Source organism: Nicotiana attenuata, chromosome 10, assembly GCF_001879085.1.
Source record: "Nicotiana attenuata strain UT chromosome 10, NIATTr2, whole genome shotgun sequence".
Lineage (NCBI taxonomy): Eukaryota > Viridiplantae > Streptophyta > Magnoliopsida > Solanales > Solanaceae > Nicotiana > Nicotiana attenuata.
This window is the reverse complement of record NC_031998.1, coordinates 36,814,331-36,835,199: the sequence shown is the minus strand read 5'-3', so window position 1 is coordinate 36,835,199 and position 20,869 is coordinate 36,814,331.

Genomic DNA, 20,869 nt, shown 5'->3' with positions numbered 1-20,869 from the left:
TCTTCCGCATTCATTATGTTATGATATCACATGTTGATTCAGCCAGCCAGTTGGTTCGCTCGGTCACATGTAGTAAGGCACCGAGTGCCATGTTACGTCCAGGCCCAGGTTCGAGGCGTGACATGATGAGTTTTGGTATGCTTGACACTTTTTGATGCCATTATATTTTCTTTTTAATCTTTTCTCTCCTTTTATTTTTGTTGGTCTTTTATTTCATGTTTTCTAGGAATTAGCAATAACCTTTTTGGATTTTCTTTGCCATGATTCTTTCCCGAAAATGCAACTTGAGCCGAGATTTTTTTAATAGTGTTGGTGTCCCAAAGTAACCGTTTGACTTGTTTAGCAACACTATTTAGATGTATGTCTGGAAACAACTTTCCTTGAAATGCATACTTTTGAAAATTCTAGGAAGTAGTTGAGTTGATTATTCTTGACATGATCCTTAGGTTCCATTGTTAGCTTTAGTGTTACTATGTAGCTTTTAGGCTATGACAACTTTTTTCTTTCATGTGTTTCAATTGGGCTTGAAATACATATATCTTCTTTGAGTGTGCGTGTGCCATGTGAGGTGGGGTTGTCATTGAGTTCTTTTGTGTTAATTGTAGTCAAGAACTTGCCCCAAGTGTGTTTGAGGCGAAATTCTAGATTGTGCTTGATTTAGAAAATGAGTTTAGGCTTTCTTTGGACCGCTTGTGCCTTTAATTACCTACCCTGGACAAAATTATCCTAGTCAATATTTTTTTTTTAGCCTTTATCCATTTTATTGGCAACCACTACAAACCCTTTTCCCTTCTTATGATAGCCTCTTTTGATGCCCGGACTTTCTTAAGCACTTCAAATTACAATCTAGACCAAAAGCCTAAGTTTGGAGGAGGAGTTGGAAAAAGTATGATGTGGAAGCTACTTGAAGGTAAAGCAACAAGAACACTAACAAGAAAAGAAAAAAAAAGAAAAGAAAAAGACAACAATTTGAAAAAAAGAAGAGAAAAAAGAAGAAGAGAGAAAGAAAGAGAAAAAAGAGTTGAAATAAAAAGGGAAGACTAGAGACTCATAACAAAGGTGGTGATCACAAAAGGAAAGATTGCAGGCTAGGGAGCTCAAATGGTGTAATTCGATCATATCGTCTAGTTGTAAAAGGGATTAAAAAGGGTAGAATTTTGAAAGGAACTGTGTTTTGAATTGTCAAGATTGAAGTGCTTAGGAAGGTCGTAGTCACTCTTTAACCTTATTGATGCCCTACCTCCAACCAAAAGTCTACAATACATTCTTGCAAGTCGTAATTTTTTTAAAACTAGGCACACCTACATTATTAGAGATTCACGCGATGGGCAAGCCTATGGTACCACTTTTGTTCATTTGAGCTTCTTTTGTGAGAGAGAGTGCTTACTTCTATTGATTCATATCCCACTTTTGCTTTGAAAATATCATAACTTGTGTGAGAATCTCTCTTTATTTGTGATGGCACATGGAAACTCGGGTGTGATTAATGTTTCTTTTCTCAGTTGGGACATATGAACAAAAGAAAGTGGCATTGTGACTTAAAGATAATTTTAGAAGCTTTGGGATCATACTTTGAATATCTTTTTGACTTTCTTGGTACTTATGTGGTTTTGAAATTAAAACCTTTGGAAGTTGTTGAGGGGTCATGTATTTGAGTATAGTTGTGGTACCAATCAAAGTCATGAGTTTTTGTGCTTGAATGTTTCTTAGCTTGGTTGTAATGCTAGCTTTAGCTTGTAAGCTTAAATGTTTAGTAACTTCAATGACATGCTGCCTAAGTATGAATCTTGATTTACTTGAGGACAACCAGAGTGTAAGTTTGGGGGAGTTGATAAGTTGGCTTTTTAGTCTCTCTTGTGTTTTTATAGGATTTTATGCCCCATTTATTGGAAAAAGGGGACTAAATATGCTTTGAATGGCTCGATTTTAGGTGATGAAGTTCTGAGTACGCTTAAAGAATGGAAAGGATAAAAAAATCAAGAAAAGACCAAGTCTAAGTGAAAAATGGAAGAAAAGTTGAAGTTTGAGTTGAAGACTCGGCGTAGCCTTGCGTAGGCTACGTAGAGGAAGAGACTGATAAGTAAAGCTTTAAGGACATTATGTTTTTGCCTACGCAGAAAAAAAATCAAATTGTTCAAACTTGTGTAGGCTACGCAATTAGCCTACGCCCATACATCCAGCCTACGCAATGGACAGAAGGGCAATTTTGTTCAATCATAGGACTTAGTATAAATAGCTATTTTAAGTCATTCTAAGGTATCTTTTTAGCAATAATACTTTATGTAGTAGCTTTTGGGATTTCTTCTTTGGGATTTTTGGTGACTTCACCATTGTTCTACATAATCTTTCTATCCTCTTTAGCTATTATGTTTAGATTTTCACTCTTTTTTGTATTTGATTAAGCTTTGTGTTATCTAATTATTCCATGCTTTATTGATTAATTTTGTGATTGCAAACACTAAATCCATGCCTATTTTGCTTGTTGTAGCTTGGAAAAGTAGAACTTAGCTTAGATACAAGGTAATTAGCAAGGAATTGATTGGGTTAACCATTCGATTAACGAAAGCTAGATAGGAATAGTGTGATTTCTGCTTGGGCTAATCAATTGCTTATCATTGTCTTGGAATAGCAACTTGGGGTAGAAACTTCTTAAGTGTTGGAAGACATTAAGTTGGCAGAATAGAAATTGCGGTCACATGCACATGCTTAATTATCTAGAATTGATCATTTGTATACCCAAAAGCATAGCCTACACGAAGGGGGAGCAATCCTATACCTTGTTTGTTACAACTACATTTTACTCGCATTCAAAGTGTTTGATAAAATTCCTAAACTAGTTTTTGTAGTCATTCTAGAAGTAACTTTAGAAGTAATTGAACAACCACTCGTTTTTTAAAGATTACATTAAGAATCATCAAGTTTATGCTTATTTTGACACTCTAACACACACCTACTCCTTGTTAGATTCGACCCCAACCTTGTTGAGTTTATTATTGTTAAGGACCATGCTACACTTTATTTAGAGGTGTAAGATTGCACGCCATCAACTTTCGCGCAGTACTAAATCAACATCTATGATGACTAAGCTCACACCTTCATAGCAAGGGCAATTCTACTTATTCTTTGCAAATACTAGTATTCTTGAGCTGCAACTGAGATTCTACTTGTCCATAATTTTGTCAAATTTGGTGAAAGTATTTGGAAATTTATTTATATCCTACCAAAATATATATGTTTTTTCGTTTCTCTCTTGTTTCTTCCTTGAATTATTGTAGTATTTTTTTTGTAACAACGATTGATTGATGAGAAGCTGCACCAAGCGGGTGCAAACATGAACAAGGAAAAACTCAGTACCTTCATAGATGCATGAAACTGAGGGAATCTGACATTATCCATAACATGTACACTCAATATTTCCCAGACAACCAAAATAACAAGCACTTTAGTTTCAACTTGTGTGTGGGTTTCTCCTTTTCTTTAAAGTACCTTTTATTCCTTTCGCCCAAGTTACCCAAAGAAAAAGGGCAAGATAGGGTGATCTAGATCTTTTGCTTCATTTTCAGGCAAAAACCAACTATTGCTAATACCGAAACCCCTCTTTTGCAAATTACACTAAGTTAAGCAAGCACCATGAGCTGCAATCCAATTAAAGCTTTTCGTCCTATTAGATTTCCAAGGCCAGGGAAGTGACAGTGCATCAACATAGAAGTATAGCATAGGCTAATTTTAACTAACAATTTTCTATTCCGCTTAATAGAAACATGCATCTCTTGTGTGATCCGTGCCCCTTCTAATCTATTTTTTTTGGCAATGAAGAAACTTTATTTATCTATTACTTGTAAGGTTACATGGCATGGTCCTCCCATTGGGAGCAGGCGTAGGCATGGTAGTAGTAATATTGTTACAACCAAAAGAAGACATTAAAGAGTTTTCAAGCATAGTCAAATTATTTAAAACAACAACATTAGTGGTACTGGTCCTACTAGTACTAATACACTCTTTGTCAGCTTGCACATCATCTCTGAGGTAGTCTGGACTTTTGAATATATCTGACTATAGTAGACGTTGGCTTGCCTAACTTCATGTTGTGCCAGTTCATGTGCTATCTTGTTGCCTTCACGGAAGTTGTGTAGGATTGGTAGATTCCACAACATCTTCAGCCAGTACCTGTAATTAAAAATAAGTGCGTTATATGGTGGAGAATTAGCAGTTTCGATTAATGATGGTATAGAGGTTGACTCTGTCTCAACTTGGAGGTTGGTCAAGTTATAAGCTACTGCTAGATTTAATCCATAGCATAATTCCTCAAGTTCCATGTATAGTGGGGAGGGTCCATTGGTTTTTTTTACTAAAACCTAGAATCCATTCCCCACTAGAGTCTCTAAAAACACCTCATATCCCTCCTTGTTTAAATCTGCCTATAAAAGCTTTATCTATGTTTAATTTTAGTTGGTGCATGGTGGGGGGCTCCCATTTGGTAGACACTGTTAGGGGTTTATCTAGTTTACTGCAATTGATGTTACTACAATGAAGATATTCCATGGCTCTTGAGATAACATTGTTACCATCTACTGGGTTGCAAAGATTGTGAAAGGTGTTTCTATTCCTATTTAACCAAAGTAGCCAAAGAGCAAAGGAAATAGACAGTCCCATGTTAGGGAATGGCATATGATTTGAGGTTTATGTTTATAGAGGCTATCTAGCCAATGGGTAGATTGGATGTCAACAGTTTGTATGTTAACACCTAGTTCTTCCCATAGATGTCTGGCTATTGGGCAAAATAGAAAAATGTGTTGCGGAGTTTCCTCAGTGTTGGGAAAAAATGAGCAGTGCAAGGGAGTATCAATCCCAATGTGACATAAGTAGCTTTTGGTAGGTAAGCGATCATGGTATCATTGCCATAGGAAATACTTAATCTTATTCCAAATTTTCAGTTTTCAAAGCCATGCAAAAATTTTGCTTTGGTTTTGAGTGTTGTTAGAGGGTACACAGATTTTGTGCTGAAAACTCCATATATGGTGGTAGTCCATATCGGGGTATCAGTGTAGTGGTAGGTATTTGTAGTTTGGAAGGAGTGAATTTCGGTTGAAATGTGGGATGGGAGCTCAAAAGAGATTTATGACAGGTCCCATGAGTTGTTGGAGAATATGTCCGAAATTTTGAGATTTGAATTAGTGTATGACAAGGGACCTTGAATCATACTACGTAGGGTTTTTATGCAAGGTAGCCAGTTTGCATGCCAAAAGTCAACATTGGAACCATCTCCAATGTGCCAGACAATAGCATCTTTGCAAATGGTCCAGCCTGTGAGAATGTTTTTCCATATAAAGGAGTGAGATGTACTTGAGTATTGACCAGCTTATTTGGAATTGATATCTGTAGCCCAAATAGCAGTGGGGTGACTAAATAATCGCCAAGTGAGGCTTGTAATAGCGGCAGTGTTTTTATTAGAGGATTTTCTTATTCCTAGACCCCCAACATGTTTGGCAGTGAGACAGTGTCCCATTTTATGTAGTGGATTTTTCTGGAGATTTGGCTACTGCACCACAAGAATTCACGTTGAATTTTATCAATTTGACGGTGGATTTTTTTAGGCAGCATCGTGTATTGCATAACCTGGTTAGGGAGGGCATTTAGGGTGGTTTGAACAAGAGCTCTTCCCGAAATTGGGTTTTCCAACTAGTTAGTCTTTTGTTGAGGTTGTCAAGGGTGAATGTGTAGTCAGTTGTCTTAGGGTTGTTAGTCAAAATTGGAAAGCCCAGGTATTTTCCAAAGCTGTCACTAACTTTGATGTTAAGGATGGTAGAAATGGATTTTTTAGATTAATAGAGCAGTTCTTTGAAAAGATTAATTTAGATTTGGTGTGATTTATTTTTTGCCTTGATAATGTGCTAAAGTAATCAAGACATCGCTTGATTGTATTGGCAGATTTCTCATTGGCTGTTGTCATTAGGGTTAAATCATCCGCAAAAACAAATGGGAGAGGGGTGGCCCTGTTGGGCTAAGCTTGATAGGGTCCCAAAGAGTTAAATCAATTTGGTGATTTATAAGGATAGATAACAACTCGATGCTAAGGATAAAAATGTACGGGAACATAGGGTCACCTTTTCTTATTCCCCTTGATGGCTTGAAGAACTCTGTTTGGGATCCATTCACAAGGACAACAATGCGGGAGGTACTAATACAAGCCTTGATAAGTTTTGTGATGCGAGGTGGAAAGTTAAAGTAGCGCAGGGCTCTACGAATAAATGACCATTCGAGCTGGTCAAAAGCTTTTTCCAAATCAATTTTAAGGAGGATTTTCCCCCTGGTGCCTTTGATTTTGTTATAGTGATGAATAATTTCCTGGATGATGATGGCATTATCAGCCGCATGTCTTCCCTTGAGGAAGCTAGATTGAAAAGGGCCAATTAGGTTATCAAGGAAGAGTTTGATACGATTGACAATAATTTTGGTAATGACCTTATAAATTGTATTGCACAGCCCAATAGGCCGGAAATTCTTAAGCTCATTAGCATTAGGAAACTTGGGTATTAGACAAAGAAAGGTAGTATTGAGTTTCTCTGGGATGGTGTGGGTTGCAAAGATGGTGTGACAATAATCAAAAAACTGTATTTTTAACAATATACCAATATTTCTGGTAGAAGAATGGGTGTAGCCCATCCAGGCCAGGAGCTTGGAAAGGTTTAAAGGAAAAATGGCCCTAGTGATCTCATAGTTTTGTAACGGTTTGTCTAGGACTGCTAAATCAGCGTATGAAGTGGAGATTGGGGATGCTTGAATGCTTGCCCAGTTTGATGATTTGTGGCTTGTTTGATAAATGCTTGGAAATATGTGAAGGTATGTTGAAGGATTTTATCAGGGGTATTAATCCAATTGTTATTTTCATCTTTAAAAAAAAAGAGATACGGTTTTTTCTTTCCGATTTAGGACACTTATATGGAAAAACTTAGTACTTGCATCCCCTTAACTAAGCCAATTAATGCGCGACCTACGTTTCCAATAATCTTACTATAGTCGTTAGTGAGGGTTTGTTAGAGATTCTTCAAGAAGGCACTAGTAGGATAGTTAACGGATTTTTGGATCCCACTAATTCTTGCCAGGATTTTTTTCTTCTTGTTAATGACATCACCAAATATGGTGGCAGCCCAGTTTTTAACCTTGGTAGTAAAAAGGGTGGTAGAATTTGGTAAGTTATGGCCAGACCAGGTATCCAAGACAATGGAATTAAAATCTGGATGATGGCACCAATAGGTTTCAAGGCGGAAAACATGTTGAGTGTGGAACCTATTATGGTGGGAGAGTGAAATTAGGAGGGGGGGGGGGGTATGGTCAAAGTAAGTCTTAGGAAGATGAGTAACGTTTGCATCAGGATAATATTCTAACCATTGCTCATTAATATAACACCTATCAAGTCGTTCAAGAATTAGATCGGAGTGATTATGTCTATGATTTGACCATGTGTATTTTTCTCCTTTAAAACCAAGGTTTATAAGGTGACAATGATTAATACACGACTGGAAATGTGAGGCTCTATTTTTATTGATAGGTCCCCTCCCTCCTCATTTATCCTGTTGGCTAGTTACTTCATTAAAATAACCTCCTAGGAACCACATTCCCTTATAATTATTAGCAATGTTTTCTAGGTTTAGCCACAGTTGATTCCTAGTATTTACATTACTACTAGCATAAACACTACTAAATAGCCAAGATTGGTGGTTTGGGAGTACCTGGATCATTGCATGAATGTCCTGACCATCGAGGCGTATGTGACTGAGTTGGACAATGGTGTCATGCCACAGAATGGCAACTCCCCCAGATAGGCCTAGTACATGGATTTCAACCATATTGGAAACTTGTAACTCATCTCTAATGCCTATATGATTGGACATTCGAGTTTCAAGAAGGGACACCAAGCAAGGGTTGTGATTATTGAGTAAATCCCTAAAATGACGCTTGAATTCGTCGTTGTTACCACACTTGATGTTCCAAATGACAAAGCTAGGGAGTCTACTCATCGATGGATGTTGTTGTTGGGGGGGGGGTATGACACTGCCCTTCACTGATGGGCTTAGTATGACTGCAAAGTTGCCTACTGCCTCATTTACTGGAGGCCTTATGTCGAGGGAACATTTGTATAACTCCATTGGGCACTTGCAAACAAACTTCTTTTCCTCCATAACCTGAAACAACATGACTTTGACCACGTGTAGATTTGAAATTTCTGTGAATGATGTTATGTTTAGTGGTGGGATGTTTTGATCTTGTGCTACCATTTCTTGTTCTCCTGGTACGGGTGCATTGTGATGGAGATGGGGTTGTGCTTGATGAATATCCACTGGAGCTGGGAAGTGTTGGGGGACATGCTGCCATGCATGGATCAAGGGAGGGGTGTTTTGATCCTGTGGAGTAAAGAATAGAAGTTGATAAAGGAGCTGCATGTTCTACAGAGGGTTGAAATGGTGCGGAAAATTCCAGTGGGCCTGCATGTTGTGAAGAAGAGCAGGTGTAATGCTGGGGCTATGGGGTCAAAAATGTTTGTCAGCCTAATGTGGTTGATGTAGTTTGACATCACTAGTCTCATGCCCACTAAAATTAGTTGTGCTAGAATCTGTGGGTTTTGAAGAACAAATAGAACCTCTTGGTTCTGGATATTGAGAGTGAAGAAAGCCGCCTGGCCCTGAAGCCCTTGTTCCAGCCATGTCATTGGTTGATGATCCTGTGGGAGGACATTAGTGACATATATCAGAAGATTGGGGTTTGGTACTTGGTTGTCCATTCTAGAGAGTATCGATGGACGATGGTGAGGAGGGAGCTATTTCGGAGGGATTTTTCTGCGTGTGTGGGGTTGTAATGGATTCATAGTGTGAAGGAGAAGATGTAATGGCGGAGGAAAATTAGGGTTCGTGAACTAATGATTGTGTATCTATTATAAGAGATTGTGTTTGCATGTGTTGATCAATTACTTCCAAACATGGGTTATCCGTTATTTGCGTTGGTTTGCATGGCCACTTAGCAGGAGGTAGATGACAAGTCATATAGGGGTGTATTATAGGTATTATGTGTCATTAGTGGAAGAAGAGGTGGCGTGTTTGGTAGGGGATTAGGGGATGGGGCCGCTGTTTTATTCAAATTAGAGTGGCTGCATGCAGCGTTTTGGCCATGTGGAGACCCAAGTTGGGGGGAAGGGGAAAGGTTTCTTGGAGGAGAAGAGTGATCAGGATATGTGGATTTGCTAGGGTTTTTCCCATCCAAATACATAAGGACGGAGTCATCCAAATGTAGTAAAACATTATTATCGTCAGTGGGGAGTGATGAAAACTTATTAGAGGTGTGAATTGGCTTACTAGTGTTTGTACTAAGACTGTTAGCATTTTTGGAGGATTTGTAGTTGGAAACATTTTTAGACAACAGCTCTGTAGTATCAGTGTATTTAGACTTAAAAACAAGCTTTTGAGTATTTAGGAATTTACCTGATGCTGCATCAAATATATTGACATTGGTACCTGGGGGTGTCGCTTGAGCTTTGTTCTGAGATGAACTGGCAGTGTGTCGTTTTGTTTGTTACCTCTGGAAAATGAGACTGTTTGCCATAGTTCTTCAACTGTTTTCCCCTTGCCTGCGGAGTTGGAGGAGATGACCCAAGGGCCTTCTTCTGTCTGTTTTAGTGAGTCAATTGTAGAGTAGGAGCATGATGGTGCAGTGTGACCTAGTCTACCACAGGCCTTACATAAAAAATTCTCCTCTTCATACACGAGTTGTTGTATGTGAGAGACAATCTGAATTGCTGTTTGGACTCGCTGGTCTAATGGTACTTGCACACATAATCTCGCGTACCTTCCTCTGAGTGTTGATATTATACAAGCATCTATACGTAGTAGCCTACCAATTGAGTTTCCAATCTTTCCAAGAACTATTCCATCGTAGAAATCTCTGGGTAGTTGTGGAAGGCGGACCTAGACGGCTGAGTGAACTTCTTTAGCTTTGCTAGCTATAAAATTTGGCTCCCACCTTCGAACAGAGAGGTAGTGCCCATTGATAAACCAAGGGCCATGTTGTAGAACTTTTGCCATATTTTCTTCTTTAGTAAACTTAAATACATAGAAATCTGATCCAAGATCAATTAATGGAAAGGGTCCGTTTGGTTTCCAAAGGTCTTGGATCTTTTTTTTGAGGTACTGGTAGACGACTCTTTTTCCTAGGAGTTTGATTATAAGAGAAAATTTCCAGGGTGTGTACATTCTTCCTCTATCTTCTGCTGTCAGAGAGATTTGTATTAATTTGGAGGAGATACATTCATGGAAGGAATCATCTCTCATTGGCTCAGAATAATCAAACACATTGATGTTTGTATTGATTGGGCGTCTGTTAGATTTTCATGGGAGAATAATTTCTCTTTGAAAGAGGAGGTGCTTGGATTAATGGGGGTGGAGTGATTACTAGACATTAAATGATCAATAACTATGTCAGGTGGTTTAGGTGGAATGAAGGTCTGAGGTAAATTCCCAGTAGTAGTTGAATTCATCACTAGATTTATTGGCAGTATTCACAGGATGATGGTGAGTAGAGAGAGGGAAGAGGATTTTCTCTCACTAAAAATTTTCAAACTAACATGTGGTGCCACTGTGGTTACTATTCAATAGTTGTGACATTATTTCTACCTTTCATTCTTAATAATTATTCAAATTTCTAGTTCTCAACCATATTATAATTTATGAGATGCAACTTTGTAGAGAAAGATATAACATAATCAAGAAGAAAGAAAAGTTTGGTAATTTCATACATGTTAGTTAGTTAGTTATTAACTACTAATCCTAATTACTAAAGTTGGTTAAGTGGAGTATATATATATATATATATATATATATATACACACACATACACACACACACACACTCCCTACAATGTAAATCATGATTAAGTGAACTAAAAATTCATTCATTCTCTCCTAGCTCCCTTCTTCCTCTCTCTGATTCTTCCCCTCCTCTCTCGTCTTCTACCTTCTTCAAATTGGTTACAACCCAACAATTAATTCATGGTATCAGAGCAATTCAATCTAATTCACAAGCTTGAAACTCGATTCTGCATTTGGTTCTGCAAAATTGTTCAAATCCCTAAGTCAATTGTTGATTGTTTCAATTTCTTGAAGAAATCTTGTTTGCTATGGCACTGAATGAACAACCATCTGTTCTGCCTGGAAATCAGACTTCAAATTCCAGTGAAGGAGGATTGCATGCAATTGATTATAATCATTCCCTATTCTTGAGCCCATTAGATGTTAGTGGCATACAAATTATATCATTTCAGCTAACTGGGATTGAAAATTGTTCTCTATGATTTCGATCAATGAGAATGGCATTTTTAGGAAGGATAAGTTGGGGTTAGTTGATGGAACATACACAAAAGAAAGTTTCCCAGAAAGTCTATGGAATCATTGGAATGAGTGAATGCTGTTGTGCTTTCTTAGTTGATGAATTCTGTTAGTAATGGGTTGCTTGGAGGTATAATGTATGCCTCAAGTGCACAAGCCTTATGGAATGATTTGCATTAAAGATTTAACAAAGTAGATGATACAATTTGCATAAAAACATTGCCATATTTAGCCAAGGAACAACATCTGTTTTTGCTTATTTCTCAAGGCTGAAGGACTTGTGGGAGGAGTTTGAAGTATTAGTTCATGCGCCTGGGTGTGATTGTCCAAAGTCAAGAGATTTTGTAGTTCATCTGCAAAAACTGAAATTGTTTTAGTTCTTGATAGGGTTGAATGATTCCTATGGTCAAGCTAGGAGTCAAATTTTGCTGATGAGTCCAATGCCAACAGTTAACCAGTCATATGCCATGGTGATCAGTGATGAGAGTCAAAAATCTGTTGCACCCAATGCTGGCTTACTAGGAGCAAATCCTACATCTGGGACTGGACAATATGTTGTGGAAATGTACACCAAGACTGGGGGAAATTATCAGAAAATCAGAAAGAATTCAATCTGTTTTGTGAAGTGTGCAAAATGAAAGGTTATTCTAAAGAAAATTACTACAAGATTGTAGGTTATCCTCCAGAATACAAACCAAGAAAGAAGAGCACAAATACACATAATGTCACGACCCAATTTCCATACCCGATCGTGATGGCGCCCAACACTAATGCTAGGCAAGCCCAACCAATTTAAATACTCTCAACCCAAATACGCAATCCGTTAACAAATAATACGATTTAAAATAGCAAATATCAAGGTTCCAATCTGAAACTAAATAAAATAGTATGGAAAATAATAACGAATATCACAACATTCCTAATAGATCTGGAGTCATGAGTCTAGAGCCTCTAGATGTAACAGAGTAATATATCCATAGTAACAAAGAAGTCTAGGATATGGAAAGACAAATGAAATAAAGGGGAGGAGTCGGGTCCTGCGGACGTCAGGCAGCTACCTCAACAACTCCTGAAAATAACTTCACGAAAAATAGCAAACAGCTCCACTAAGTCTCCGGAGCACCTGAATCTGGACACATGGTGCAGGGAGTAAAGTGAGTACTTCCAACTCAGTGGTAATAAGAGTAAATAATAATTGAGAGGCAAAAAATCACGTAAGAGCACTCCATCATGCTATATAGGACAGTACAACCCTTTTTAGAAAACAGTAAGACCGTGAAAAATCCTTTTACAAAATATCTGGCTCAGTTTAAAAACCTCTTTTGAAAATATCCTTTTACAACAGTCAAGAAAATGAATGCGTATTCAGATAATGCAAGTCCACACATAAGTCAGCCCCTCGGGCACAACACTCCACTAACAATTAACACCAAGGCGTCTGGTAAACAGTGCAAGAAGTAGCATGAATGCCAATGAAATGAGAGTGCTGAATGTCATGACACGTAGTACAAACAGGAACCGATGCATGAATGCAATGCAATGCACATGACCGCTGCGGTGCGCATCCCGATCCATTTGGGTACCCGCGCTCACTGTGGGGGTTCAGACTCCGGAGGGGCTCCTACAGCCCAAGCGCAATATCAATATCACACCGCTGCGGCGCGCAGCCCGATCCATCCTCAGTCCAGAAATGCACATAAGCCCCTTGGGCAATAGTAAAATAACAGTCTCAACTCAAAATATCAGTAAAATATCATTTAGGTTTTCAAATCTTAGAAAGATAGCTGAGTTTGCGAAACAACATTTTAAACCTTGGACTGTGATAAAATAATATGCAAAGTAATGCAAAAACAGTGATATCAATCCCTGAAGGATTCAAACAATTGGCACGAAACCCAAATATAGCAATCAAACCAAATAATGATGATAACAAGTAGTTTCAGTCAATTACGCAATAAAACCAACAACCGGGACGGACTAAGTCACAATCCCAAACGGTGCTCTACCCCACGCTCATACCTGGCGTGCAAGTCACTACAATACAGCACTATGATGTGCAAATCCGGGGTTTCAAACCCTCAGGATATCATTTACCAGTATTACTCACCTCGGACCGGTGAAATCCCTAGCTCGCGACGCCTTTGCCCCTCAATCGGCCTCCACGCGCGTCGAATCTAACCAAAATCAGAGCGAATACATTACAATATGCCAAGGGAACAATACCCAATCGAAAACAACCAAGAAATAGTAGAAATCTCGAGACTAGCAAAACCCGAACCCCGGGCCCGCTTCTCGAAAAATTACGAAATTCACATCACCGGATTCCTCGTCTCGCCACGCGTCCATACATATAAAGTTCACCAAAATCGGAGTTCGTTTGACCCTCCAAATTTCATTTTTACATCAAAATTCTCAAACCCTAACTTACCCCATTTTTAACCTTTAATTCCTTGGATTTTCAGTGTTAATCCATGATTTTACACCATAATATCATAATCTAAGTCTAAGAATCCATACCTGATGATAGCCCTCGAAACCCTCTTCAAAAATCGCCCAAAATCTCCTTAGTCCGAATTCCAAAATGTTTCTTCTCTTTCAAAATCGCGAAAACACTGTTCACTTAAACTCAGCCAGGTTTCGCTTCTGCGGTTGGGATACCGCACCTGCGGCTCCCGCTTCTGCGCAAAATAACCGCTTCTGCGGTCTAACTTAAAATCCTCAGGACCGCTTCTGCGGTCACCACCCGCTCCTGCGATGTCCGCTTTTGCGGACTGCCTTCCGCTTCTGCGAAAATTGCCAAGCCCTCAAGGACCGCTTCTGCGATCACAGATCCGCTTAAGCGGCTCCGCTTCTGCGGTCCAAGACCCGCATAAGCAAGAATACCAGAAACAGCATGCCTTCAGTTGTATGAAATTCCAAAAACTCCCCGTTAGCCATCCGAAATCATCTCGAGGCCCCCCGGGACCTCAACCAAAAGCACCAACACATCCTAATACCTTATTCAAACTTGTTCCAATCCTTAAAACACTTCAAACAACGCTAAAACCATCAAATCACATCGGATTCAAGCCTAAGTTTCTTAAAAACTTTCGAAACTCGCATTCGATCAAAAACCCAACCAAGCGACGTCCGACTGACCTGAAAATTTGCAGACATATCCAAAATCACCTAACGAAGCTACTGCAACTCTCGGAGTTCCATTCCGACCCTCGGATCAAAATCTCACATATCAACCGGATTTCGCCAAAATGCTAACTTCGCCAATTCAAGCCTAATTCTACACTGGACCTCCAAAACCAATTCAGATCACGCTCCCAAGTCACAAATCATCTCCCGAAGCTAATCGGATCATCGGAAATCACATCCGAACCTTCGAACTCATAAGTCAACGTCCGATTGACTTTTCCAATTTAAGCCTTCCTTAAAGAGACTAAGTGTCTCATTTCCTATCCAAACCAATTCAATTCAACTCTAACTCACTCGTTGCTGATGTTGAAACATGAAGAAGCAATAAATGAGGAAAACAGGGTGGTAATACCTGATACGACGGGTCGAGTCTTTACACATAGTGCATATAATATGTTTTCTGATATCAGTATACAGGGTAATCAGTTACATAGAGGGAATTAGAGTGAGAACAGGTCTTAGAATTCTCAGTTAACAAGCAGTGCTGTAAGTGATAATAACTCTTAGAATATTGGGCAAGTGAACAGTACTCCTTGGATGGCAAATTGCACATTCACTAAAGAGCAGTATGATCATATTGTGCAACTGCTTAACAAAGACAATTCAAGTTCTGTTTCTACTACATCACCACCATCAACTAATGCAGCAGGTATACCTTGTGCCTTGTTAGTTTCTAATAATTTACAAGAATGGATAATAGACACAAGGGCCACAAATCATATAGTAGCTGATTTAGAACTTTGGAATAAGGCTTCATTAGTGCAAACAAGTCAGCCAAAGAAAGTACATTTACCTAATGGAGAAACTACTCAAGTTACTCATATTGGAACTAGTACCTTATCAGATCAAAACACAATAACTAATGTGTTCTACATTCCTCAATTCAAATATAATCTTTTATCTATCTCTAAAGTAACTAAGGAACTAAAATATTCAGTTGCTTTATTCGCTGATTTTTGTATATCTCAGGAACTCTTCAGTGGGAGGGTGAAAGCGATTGGTAGAGAAGACAGTGGTTTATACATTCTCAGTAGACAAAAATTACCAGAAAATAATGCAATTAGTCTAAACTCTAAGGAGACAGAAATCAGTAAAGAGATTAACTCAAATGATATTAATCTTTGGCATAGAAGACTTGGACATGTGTCTGCTACAGTACCTAAGAAGTTACTTTCTGCAAATGCACAAGATATATATGCTAGAATAGACTTATGTACTACATGCCCTTGTGCAAAGCAAACAAGACATCATTTTCCTGTCAGTAGTATAAGAACAACTACTAATTTTGAGTTAGTTCATATGGATTTATAAGGTCCTTACAAAATTCCTACTATGGATGGTAATAGGTTCTTTCTAACTGTAGTGGATGATTTTTCTAGAATGACATGGATTTTTTTGTTGAAGTTGAAGTGTGATGTGTGTGTGGTTATACAACAATTTTTTACCTTTGTGAAAACACAGTTTGGGACAATAGTAAAAACAGTTAGAACAGATAATGGTACAGAATTTGTTAATTCAGTTTGTGAGAATCTTTTTAACAATCTAGGAGTAATTCATCAGAAGACATGTCCTTATACTCCTCAGCAAAATGGAGTAGGTGAGAGAAAATATAGACATATATTAAAACTCACTAGAGCTATCAGATTTCAAGCTGATATACCAATCAAACTTTGGGGATATTGTGTACTTGCTGCAGTCTAAATTATTAACAGACTGCCTAGTTCTATCATTGATAATAAGAGCCCATATGAAAGACTATATAATAGAAAACCTACATTACAACATCTCAAGGTTATAGGCTGTCTATGATATGCAAAGATAGTTAATCAAAGCGACGAACTAATGCCTAGAGCAAAACCTTCTGTACACATGGGATATGCTACAACTCAAAAAGGATATGTGCTATATGATTTAATAGATAGAATTTTCTTTGTGAGCAGAGATGTTCAGTTCAGAGAAGACATATTTCCCTTTAAAAACAAACAAGACAACAACAAATCTTTATTTGTTCATCCAAACATAACAGACATTTTCTTCCACACCACAGATTCAATCACACAAACTACAACTTTAAAAAAATCGCATGAACCCAACTCAATAAGAAGATACTATAATATCAGAAATTACACAAGCTTACACACAACACTATGAACCTATTCCTACAAAAGCTGTACAGACTAACACTCAACAAATACCAGTCATACAACCAATAGCTCAAGTCCTACAGTCCGCTTCAATCAATCTCCCTATTCAATCAGATATCAGAAAGTCAGGTAGAGAGAAGAAACCACCGATATGGATAAAAGATTTTGTGTCATTAACTGCCCAACATGATGAACCATATCAATATCAAAGTTCATAATCTATGAACACTTAACCTCCAAGTACCAAGCCTACTTGACAACAGCTTCAAATATCATTGAACCAACTCTCTGTTCAGAAGCTGTGAAAGATCCTAAATGAATAGATGCAATGAAGGCTGAGATTGAAGCTCTACAAAACAATCACACATGGGACATAGTGACACTGCCTACTGGTAAGACTCCTATAGGATGCAAGTGGATCTACAAGATTAAATACAAGGCATCAAGTGAAATAGAAAGGTTTAAAGCTAGGTTAGTAGCTAAAGGTTTTAGCCAAAAAGAGGGAATAGACTATCAAGAAACTTTTTCTCCAGTCATAAAAATGAAGACTGTAAGAACTTTACTAGTTATAGCTGCTACAAGACACTGGCATATACATCAAATGGATGTATATAATGCTTTCTTGCAGGGAGATTTACTAGATGAAATATACATGGATCTGCCCCAAGGATTCACAAGTCAGGGGTAGAATAAAGTATGTAGACTTGTCAAATTCTTATATGGTTTAAAACAAGCTCCTCGACAATGGAATGCTAAACTGACAGAAGCACTACTGAGGTCTCAATTTCAACAAAGTCAATATGACCAGTCCTTGTTCTTTAAGAAAACTGCGAAAGGTATTATAATGGTTTTAATCTATGTAGATGGCATGCTTGTTACTGGTGATTCTCTGAAACTGATAGAGGAAAATAAAACACATCTGCAATAGTCTTTCAAAATGAAAGACCTAGGAGAATTGAATTACTTCCTAGGTATAGAATTTGCCAGATCAAAACAAGGGATCCTTATGCACTAGAGGAAATATGCACTGGAGCTGATTTTTAAAACAGAAGTTGCAGCTGCTAAGCCAGCAATTACACCTCTTGATGGAAATGAAACTTACAACTACAGAATATGATGAACATCTCAGGAAAACTAAGCCTACTATCTTGGTGGATGAAGAATTTTCATATTCAACATCTTATCAAAGACTGATAGGTAAACTCTTATATTTACAATTACAAGGACAGATATTTCATATAGTCTACAAACACTAAGTCAGTTCCTTCAAAGACCAAAGAAATATCACATGGAAGCAGCACTAAGAATTGTAAAGTACATCAAGAATAGTCAGGACATGAAATACTACTCTCCAGCAAATTCAACAGTACTATTTCAACATATTCTGATGCAGACTGGGCTGCTTGTCCATTTTCAAGGAAATCTATTTCAGGTTATTTAGTCAAGTTTGGAGACTCCTTAATATCGTGGAAATCAAAAAGCAAACTAAAGTTTCTAGAAGCTCAGCAGAAGCTGAGTATAGAAGTCCTGCAACAACTGTGGCCAAGCTTATTTGGTTAATTGGATTGCTAAAGGAAGAGGGAGTTGATAGCAAGCTACCAGTTGAAGTGTTTAGTGATAGCAAAGCTGCAATACAGATTGCAGCCAATCCTGTTTATCATGAAAGAACAAAGCACATCGAGATTGACTATCACTTCATCAGGGGAAAAATCATGCAAGGGCTAATCAAAACAACATACATATCTACCAAAAAGCAGCCAGCAGATATTTTAACCAAAGTTCTCAACAAGGTGCAACATGAATATCTTTTTTCCAAGCTAGGTGTTCTTAATGTATTTTCGGTTAGATCATATTTTTAATGATGCAATTAATATGCATGTGAAGGAGTTCAAAGAAGTAAAAAGGAACTATTGGAACGGCTATGTCGAACAAGGAAGGAAATTATTCAGAAGGGAAGCTGCCTGAAATACTTACGATGTACAAGGAAAGAAACAGTACTACATCAGCAAATCAGGATTAGCTCCATGATTTTGGGAAATCAAATCTGCCATAATGGAATAAAGATTCAACGCAATCTGCGATTGACGAGTCATATCAAATCACTGAAGAACAATTAAAGCTAGAAGATCCGGACAGCGATCAAGATTGGAAGGTCCAACAATCAAGGAAGAATCCTGTCAAACCCGTTATCTGCCGAAGGAAAAGATCTGAAGAGAAGCAACGGATAGTTCTTTATTCTTGGAAAGAATCAACTCTTTCCAAAGATCAAAACCCTTGGGTTGACAAGCCTTCACCACTGATCCTTGTATAAATTCGCAGTGTAACTCCATCCTTAGTATACTTTGATCAAACCAAAATAACTCTCTTCATTCTACTGCAAACAAGCATAGTAGCCTATATAGATCTGCTGTGTAACAAGTCAGGGATAGAAAGAGGGCATACAACTGGTGAGGCATTGTATCAAACGAGTGCTAGAGAAACTGAGCGACATACATCAAATCTATACTTGAAAGAAAACTTATTCACTTGAAGAGAAATCCCTTGCAACCCAAGGGGACTGGATTAGGATTCACATTAAATCCGAACCAGTATAAAAATTCCTGGTGTCTTTAAATTTTTGCATTTACTTTTTGCTTATTACCTCGAATTACTATATCTGCAAGATTGCCATATTTAGTCGACTACTTAAGTTTTAAGTCAACTTGTTAACGATTAACTTTAATTATCTACAATTCACCCCCCCTCTTGTACTTTCAATTGGTATCAGAGCTAGGATCACACTTTTATTTTTTGCTTAACAGCTTGTGAGAAAAAGATCATGGCAAATCAGGTTATCATAGGAGCTCTCTTTCAGGAAGGAACTTCACAAGTAAGGCCACCTTACTTCAATGGACAACATTTTTCCCACTGGAAAATTCGAATGGAAACCTTCACCAAGGCATACGACGTCAAGGTGTGGAGAGTTATCAAGAAGGGAAACTATCCACTGCCTGCTAGCACTCCACCACTCGTTGATCCTGATGACATAGACTCATACACAAAAGAACAACTGGAAGCTGTCCAAATAAATCACAAGGCAAGAAATCTGCTTCACAATGCGATAAGTGGTGAAGAATATGAGAAAATATCTAGCTGTGATAGAGCCAAAGAGATGTGGGACAAACTTGAAGTTACGTACGAAGGTACCGGCAAAGTAAAGGAAACTCACATCAATATGCTAGTTCACGACTATGAACTGTTCTCAATGAAGGAAGGAGAATCCATTGAAGAAATGTTTGCCAGGTTCAGTAAGATAATCAGCGACTTGAAAGCTTTTGGCAAACCTTACACCAATGGCGATCAGGTTAGGAAAATTCTCAGAAGTCTACCAACCACTTGGCAGACCAAAGTGGTCACCCTGGAATCTCAAGATCTTAACAAGTTATCATATGATGAACTTCGAAGAGATTTCATTGCTTTTGAAAGAACACACCTGAAAAAGACAAATCAAGAGGAGAAAAAGAAAAGTGTTGCATTCAAAACTACTACTGAAGCGGCTGAAAATGAAATTGATGATCCTGAAGCCCTATAAGAAGAAATTGCTATGATGTCTAGAAACATGGATGGACTGATGAGAAGATATAGAAATACAAAGAAAGGAAGATTTCCACCAAGAAGATCTAGACAATACAACGAACAATATAAGAATGATGGAAAATGCTACGAATGTGGAAAATTTGGACACATCCAAGCGGAGTGTCCAAAACTGAAAAGGAAGATCTCTAGAGGATTAAACAAAAACAAATCATTTGGAAGCTGGAGCGATGAGGATGACTCAGACCGTGAAGAAATAGCAAATCTCTGCTTCATGACAATCCTAGAAAATGAGATCAACAAAACTTCAGGATGCTGGACAGATGAAGATGATTCAGACGATGAAAACTGTTTTATGGCAAGAGGAGAAACTAGCGAGGTAAGATCTTATGACTGTGATAGATGTAATGAATTGCAGGACATTCTTGATTCCACTCTTAAAAGAGTACTCAGAAAATGATGAATGAGGCCCTTAAGAGACTACTATCCGTGGAAATCAACAAAGACTGGAGAAACGCAAACATGATAGTATGTGAAAATTGAAAAGGACGTACTTTCAAGAAGAGTTTTGAGGAATCGCAAATGCGTCTTTAAC